The sequence below is a fragment of the Muscardinus avellanarius genome (assembly GCF_963383645.1).
Source record: "Muscardinus avellanarius genome assembly, chromosome: 11".
Taxonomy (NCBI): domain Eukaryota; kingdom Metazoa; phylum Chordata; class Mammalia; order Rodentia; family Gliridae; genus Muscardinus; species Muscardinus avellanarius.
This window is the reverse complement of record NC_137797.1, coordinates 95,735,671-95,742,371: the sequence shown is the minus strand read 5'-3', so window position 1 is coordinate 95,742,371 and position 6,701 is coordinate 95,735,671.

The following is a 6,701-nucleotide window of genomic DNA, read 5'->3' as shown; positions in this document are numbered from 1 at the left end:
AACAGGAGGTGTAATTGTCAGTGCAGCACAGCACCTGTTATAACACAGGAGAAACCTCCAGGGCAACTGGCTGGGGTGATGTGGAGTAGCATAAGGGTTTATCCTAATAAAGTTCAAACAGAATGGGACTGTGTATGGCACTGAGAATGAAAGCGTGCCCCAGCCTGCCAGGCCTTTCTGCCTAAGGCAAGTTCATGGTGACCACATGGATGTCCTCTTCCCCCTGGGAGGCTGCTGCTGGATCTGAGCACTGTGGTGGTGTCTGCAAGAGAGCCAAGGCCCTGGCCTACCAGGCTCCTTGCATGGCCATGAGCTACCTAAGTGTTAGAGGCCACTGCTGCCCACCTGCCCTGAGTCCCTGCATGCCCTGCTTGCCTGGCATGTGTCCTTGAAGGTGTGGCAGGAATAACCCTCAGCTGCCACTGTCCTGTGGGGAGACCCTGGACCTCAGCCATAGTCACCAGCCCAGGAAAGCAGAAGGGGTTTCCTGTGACAAGTTCCTTTCACGTTTCCTTTGCTCACTGCAGACTCCCTGGAAGTCATGCTTCTACCTGCTGTTTCACTCCTTGATTCATCAGTATTCATTGACTGCCCTGCTAGGCCCTGTCATGGATGCTGGGAAGGGAACAGGCCCTAAGGCTCAGCCCAGATGCCTGTGCCCACCTCCTGGAGAGCGAGGATGGCAGAGCAGAGCTGCAGGTGAGGGAAACAACCACCTGGTCTTCTTGGTCATCTGCTCCTTTTAGTATCCTTTGTTCCTCTTTAAAGAGACAGTGTGGCTGGGATGGAACTGTATAGTTAGGCTTGTGTGCTGCACTGTAGTGCCTGGTCGGTACCACCTCAGTAATGCACACAGGGAGCCATCGTGTGGTGGCTCCACCTTCACATCTCCAGCCCCTTCCTGTAGCCTCAGCTTCCGACCAGCCATTTCCTGTGGTCAATAACTGTGTGTGGACACGTTTGTGCAAGAACTTACTTCTTTCCTGCTTTCTCTTTCATGCATTATATTTCAGATGGAGAGTTCCTGGCTTCCAGCAAGGGGTGTATTTCCAAGATTTTCCAGAGTGTTTGACAAAAAAGGCAAATTTACTGTAAGCACCACCATCTCCAGTGGGGGGAAGACTTAAATCTCTCCAAAGCACTCTGACCCTTCCAGATCTGCACCATCACCCTGTGGGTGATCCTTCCTTGGCTCTGTCACAGTCCCAGTTCTGACCTGTTCTCCAAGGATTGGGGCCCGGTGCTGCAGTATGCATGTCCCCACACCTGCGCCTCACGATGAGAAGTGTAGTCAAGTGCTGGTGACCTTCACCCATGACCCTCCCCATTCAGGTCCAAACATGCTCATCTCTGCCAGCATGTGCTGCCTGTCCATCTGCTGCTGCAGCCCAAGAAACTGGTTTACTGGAGTGTGAGGCCCTCTGACCTCAGGGGCCAGGGGTGATGTCACTGCCCTCGCAGCCACCACTGGGAGGAGCTTCTTTAATTTGCACCTTACCTGTGGGCTGAGATCCAAGACCTCAAGGGGTGGGTGACTCACTAAATGGATTATAAAAGTATAACACACACACACACACACACACACAATAAAATTCTACCCAGTAATTAACAAAATTATGTGATTTGCAGGGAAATGGGTAGACCTAGAAAACATTATGTGAAGTGAGATTAGTGGGTCATGGAAGCTGAAGGGTCAGAGCAATCGAGGTATAAGAGGGGCTTTAGATAATGGAGTAGACACTCCAGTGGTGCGAGGTAGTGGTCTAGGGGAGAGTAGTGGAAGAGTGATTGGATGCAGGAATCATTCCATTGACGTGATGTAGCTGTGAGAGAAAACCAGTGCCAGTCTCAATGCCCTGTACAGGGAGCGGGGTGAGTGGGGAGTGGGAGAGAAGCCCACCAAGGGCCGTGTGCACATGTCCCCTCACCACGAACTGCATTATGAGGCGAGGCTGTAATGCATCAATTAAAGTATAAAAGAAAGTGAAAAAGCAAGCAACAAAATCAGATAAAATATTCACAATCATTTACGGTGCATAGTTTTTATGAAAGTCCTCTGTTCGGAATATCTAAAGAATTTTTCCAATTTAAAGAATATACGTGGTACGATTAAAAACCAGAGGATGGTTTGAACAGAGACTTCACAAAAGAGGATACACAGAAGGAAAATAAGCACATTAAGAAATATAAATATAGCAAAAACTTAAAACAATGCAAATGATAGCCAATGGATATATAAATTATATATACGACCTTTATTATACCTATGTTATAAATAACAAGTTATATACATAAGATGGAACACTATACAAGAATAAAAATGAATAAACTAAATATAATATACATACATTAATATGAATAAATTGCAAATAAATACTAAGAGAAAGAAGCTAGATAGAAAAGTTAAGTAAAAGAGTATATTTGGAGCCGGGCATGGTAGTATACACTTGTTATCCCAATACCTGGGAGACTGAGACAGGAGCATAGTAGGTCTGTGAAGAGCCTCAGCAAGTACTGAGACTCTCGTCAACCTAAGTGAGACCCTTTTTCAAAATGCAAAAAATGAAATAGGACTGGGAGTATAGCTCCGAGGAGTGCCTCTGAGTTCAATCTCTAGTAATAAAAAATGTACATTTGATATGCTTAAAATCAGATAAAACCGTGGAACTACCAAAACAAATCTACAGAGACAGAATTCTATAGTGGTAGAATAATTGCTGTATATTAGAGAGAGTTGAGGGGCTTCAGACACGCCAGGTGAGGACTCTAACACTGACCTAGATGCCCACCCTCATGTCTTTTCTTTATTTTTTTTGGTGGTACTGGGGATGGAACCCGGGGACCTTCTACCTCTGGGCTACACTCCCGGACCTATTTTTTATATTTTATTTGTAAACAGGGTATCTTAAGCCAGCCGAGGCTGGCTTCGAACCTGCGCGATCCTCCTGTCTTCGCCTCCCAAGAACGGGGATTACAAGCATGGGCCACTAGGACCAGCCTTTATTTTTTTTAGCTTGCCTCAGATACATCACTGCAGTAATGCAAATCAGACAATACTGTCTCCAATTTTGTTGGTATTTGGAGGTGGTTACAAACAACTGTTACAGTAATCCTATGGTTAGATGTAACAAAATGTGGGGACACTGGCTGATTGCTTAAGTTAGCTTTGTCATTGCTGTGACCAAAATACCTGACAAGAAACTCTTAGAACAAGGAAGATTTCTTTGGGCTCAGGGTATTGGAATTAGAGGTTGCCAGAGGATCAGTCCCTGGTCAGCTGGCCTAAAGGTAGAAATACCCTGGAGGTGTGGTGGAGAAAAAAAGTTTCTCAATATGGCCAGGAGGGAAAGGGAAAGATTGAGAGGGAGAGACAGACAGACAGAGGACAATGACAGATAATCTTCAAGGCCACACACCCAGTGACCAACATCCTCCAGCCACGCATCACGTTGATCCTTCCTGCATTGTGGATTATGCTTTCAATACATGGGCTCATAACACTGGAATCTGAAAAGAACTTTAGTGGCTGGAATGGTGGAAATTGCTGAAACAACACACAATTGCTATTTTAAAACAAGATCTGGCTAATTGTGCAGGCTAGCCTCAGAGCTTGCTATCCTCCTGGTATTTATTGAGAAGTCATAGTGAGGGGACCCTCTGAAGTCTCCCGAGCTCTGCCACAGTGAAAACTGATGTTCTTCCCATGGCAGGTGGTCCAGGCCTCAGCTCACCACCACCTCTGCCCCAGCCTTAGTGCAGGACCCCCAATCCAGCAAGCTCACCATCACGTCCCGCTGGGCTCTTCACTCAGCGCTATAGCTCTTTGGGGAAGACAGAAAGCACCTAGTCCTCCCAGAGCCCATTATCTAAAAAAACTCCTTCAACACTGGGTCACACCATGGCAGGACTGTACACACCATGGCAGGACTGTACACACCATGGCAGGACTGTACCCTGTACCTGTGGTAGAGGCCATGGCTGGATGGGGGTGACTGCATTTAACAATCTGTTGTTACAGGATGGCCCCATGAACAGCCCTACACTCAGTAACTAGGTGTCTCAGGTGAAAAGTGGGCAGAGGAACTCTGGTTAAGTGTTGATGGCTCCAGTGACTGTGCACAGCTGACAGAGAGACAACCCCAAGGAGGTGGAATAGGTGCTCTTTTAATCTTACATGTGCTTTTGTTGATGCCTTTTTTTACACTGAAAAATCATGTTGGTATATATTTATGAAACTCCAAGTGATGTTTAAACTTTACACTGAGAGAATGCTAACTGGCATGTCGCTCAGCTCCTAGGACCCTGCTATGGTCTTGTAGGCATCTGCCAGTCCTGGACTCCTCGGCTGCAGGGAGGAGGTGTGCAAAATACCAAGATATTTTCAGGTAGAAGTAATTCCCAGGTTGGAAATAGTGAGGAGAGACCAGGTTGCAAGATGGGGTGCCCCACCCCTTGGAACTCACTCTGTCCTCTGGCTCATTCACAGGGTCCTCCATCCAGCCTGACCCCAGTAGCCCTGGTCCTGCCGGTCACTGGTTCTGTGACCTCTGGCCAGTCTCTTCACCTCTCTCTCAGTTTTCTCATCTGAAAAATTTTGGCAGCAACAGAGGTCAGAATACAGTGTAGTGTTTAAAAAACTATTAGACATTACTTGTGCTCCTACCACCTAGACAAAGCTCTAAGCAGTTAAGAGTCTGTTCTCAGGTTCTTCCTCCTGGTTCTGGAACATCCTCACATATGAATGTGCTAATTATGAAAGGGAGGCACATTCATCATGCACACCTTGAGGACAGCAGTGAAAGCGAACACTTACTGAAATGCAGACTGCCTCCTGTCACTTTCCACATGTCACTTCTATCAGTCCCAGCTGCAAGCCTCTACTGTCAATCCCATGTTACAGGGAGGTAAACTCCTCTGCCTTGGCTAGCACAGCTGAGAGAGAGAGAGAGAGAGAGAGAGAGAGAGAGAGAGAGAGAGAGAGAGAGAGGAAGGGAAGGGAAGAGAGAGGGGAGAGGGGAGAGGGGAGAGGGGAGAGAGGAGAGAGGGGGGAGAGAGAGAAGAAGGAGGAGGAGGAGGAGGAGCAGGAGGAGGAGGAGGAGGAGAAAAAGAAGAAGAGAGGAGGGAGGAGATAGCCTGGTCCTGCTCGCAGATTGTCTCGTGTTAGAGTTCATAGACTTCACCACTGCTATCCCTGCACTCTGGGAGATAAAACCCACGTCTTGCTCACACAATGTCTCTCCACATTTCCCATTTCTTTACAGCCCCTTTCCTATTGTGAACCTATAAATACACAAATAGAAAATGCTGATGTGTGCCAGGACAGTCATCTAATCTCTTTACATAGCTACCCTACACATACTGAACATCACTCAAATGTATGAAACAAACAGTGCAGGAATAGATTTATTTCTTGCTGGTACAGTACTCTATACCTTGTGGCCCTAGACAGCAGCCACATTATCACTCCTCACAGTCCAGCACTCTGTGCAAGGTAGACCAAGGAAACGTAAAGCACTGTTGGGACAGACCTGCCACCTCAGGGCCCTGGCACAGGTTCCCTGCCCACCCAATGCAGGACCTGCTCCCTCCACTGCACTGCCTAGTCCTAAGTCGTCTTCCACGGCTCATCAGTCTCTTGGTTTTCCTCATTAGCAAATCAGAGCAGAATCCCTCCTGTCTGCCGGGCATGGTGGCACACACTCGTAATCCCAGTGCTTGGGAGGTGGAGACAGGAGGATAGCGCAGGTTCGAAGCCAGCGTTGCTGGCTTAAGAGACCCTGTTTCCAAATAAAAATATAAAAAACAGTTCTAGCCGGGCATGGTGGCGCACGCTTGTAATCCCCATGCTTGGGAGGCGGAGACAGGAGGATCACGCAGTTCGAAGCCAGCCGCGTGCTCTGGCTTAGGAGACCCTGTTTCCAAATAAAAATAATATAAAACAGGTCTGGGAGGGTAGCCTAGAGGTAGAAGGGCTTCCAGGAACCCCAGTACCACCAAAAAAAATAGTTCTGGGAGTGTAGCCCGGACAAGGGTTCCATCCCCAGTACACACACACACACACACACACACACACACACACACTCCCTCCTGCCTGGGCCCACACTTCAGGGAGGCCCCATCTACAGAAACTGAGGCTACAGGTACCCCAGATCTGCACTTCATATCTCTGCCCAGGCCATGTGTGACCTCGACAGCTAGCAGCCTCGGCTTCTTCGTCTGACACATGGCCCGATAGCAGTTTCTCCTGCTATTCCATGGGCAGCCTCAATGAGGTCAGGAGTGCACAGCTGACCACTGTGTGTCTGTGTTCCCAGAACTCAGCAACATCCTGGCACAGATACTCACTAACTGTGTTTGCAAGAGGGGTAGAAGCCCATGCTAAGGAAAGACAGACCTAAAGGAAATGAAAATAGGGAAGGAAGAGATAAACATTAGATTCTGAGGGAAGAAAACCCAAAAACAAACAAACAAAAAATGGGACGTTTAGCTGGGGTCATAATTATCTAGCAAGGAACTGTGATCCAGCCGAGAATTTTCTGAGCCTCCCACAGGATGCCCTGCAAGCCAGGGATCAGCTGAAATTCAGGTCCACTGTAATGACAGCATTCCCCTGACTCAGTTTAGTGAACCTATTAAAAAGAAGTGAAGTGACTCCATGAACAAGAGGATTCTAGAAAAGAAACATGTCATCAGACATAAAC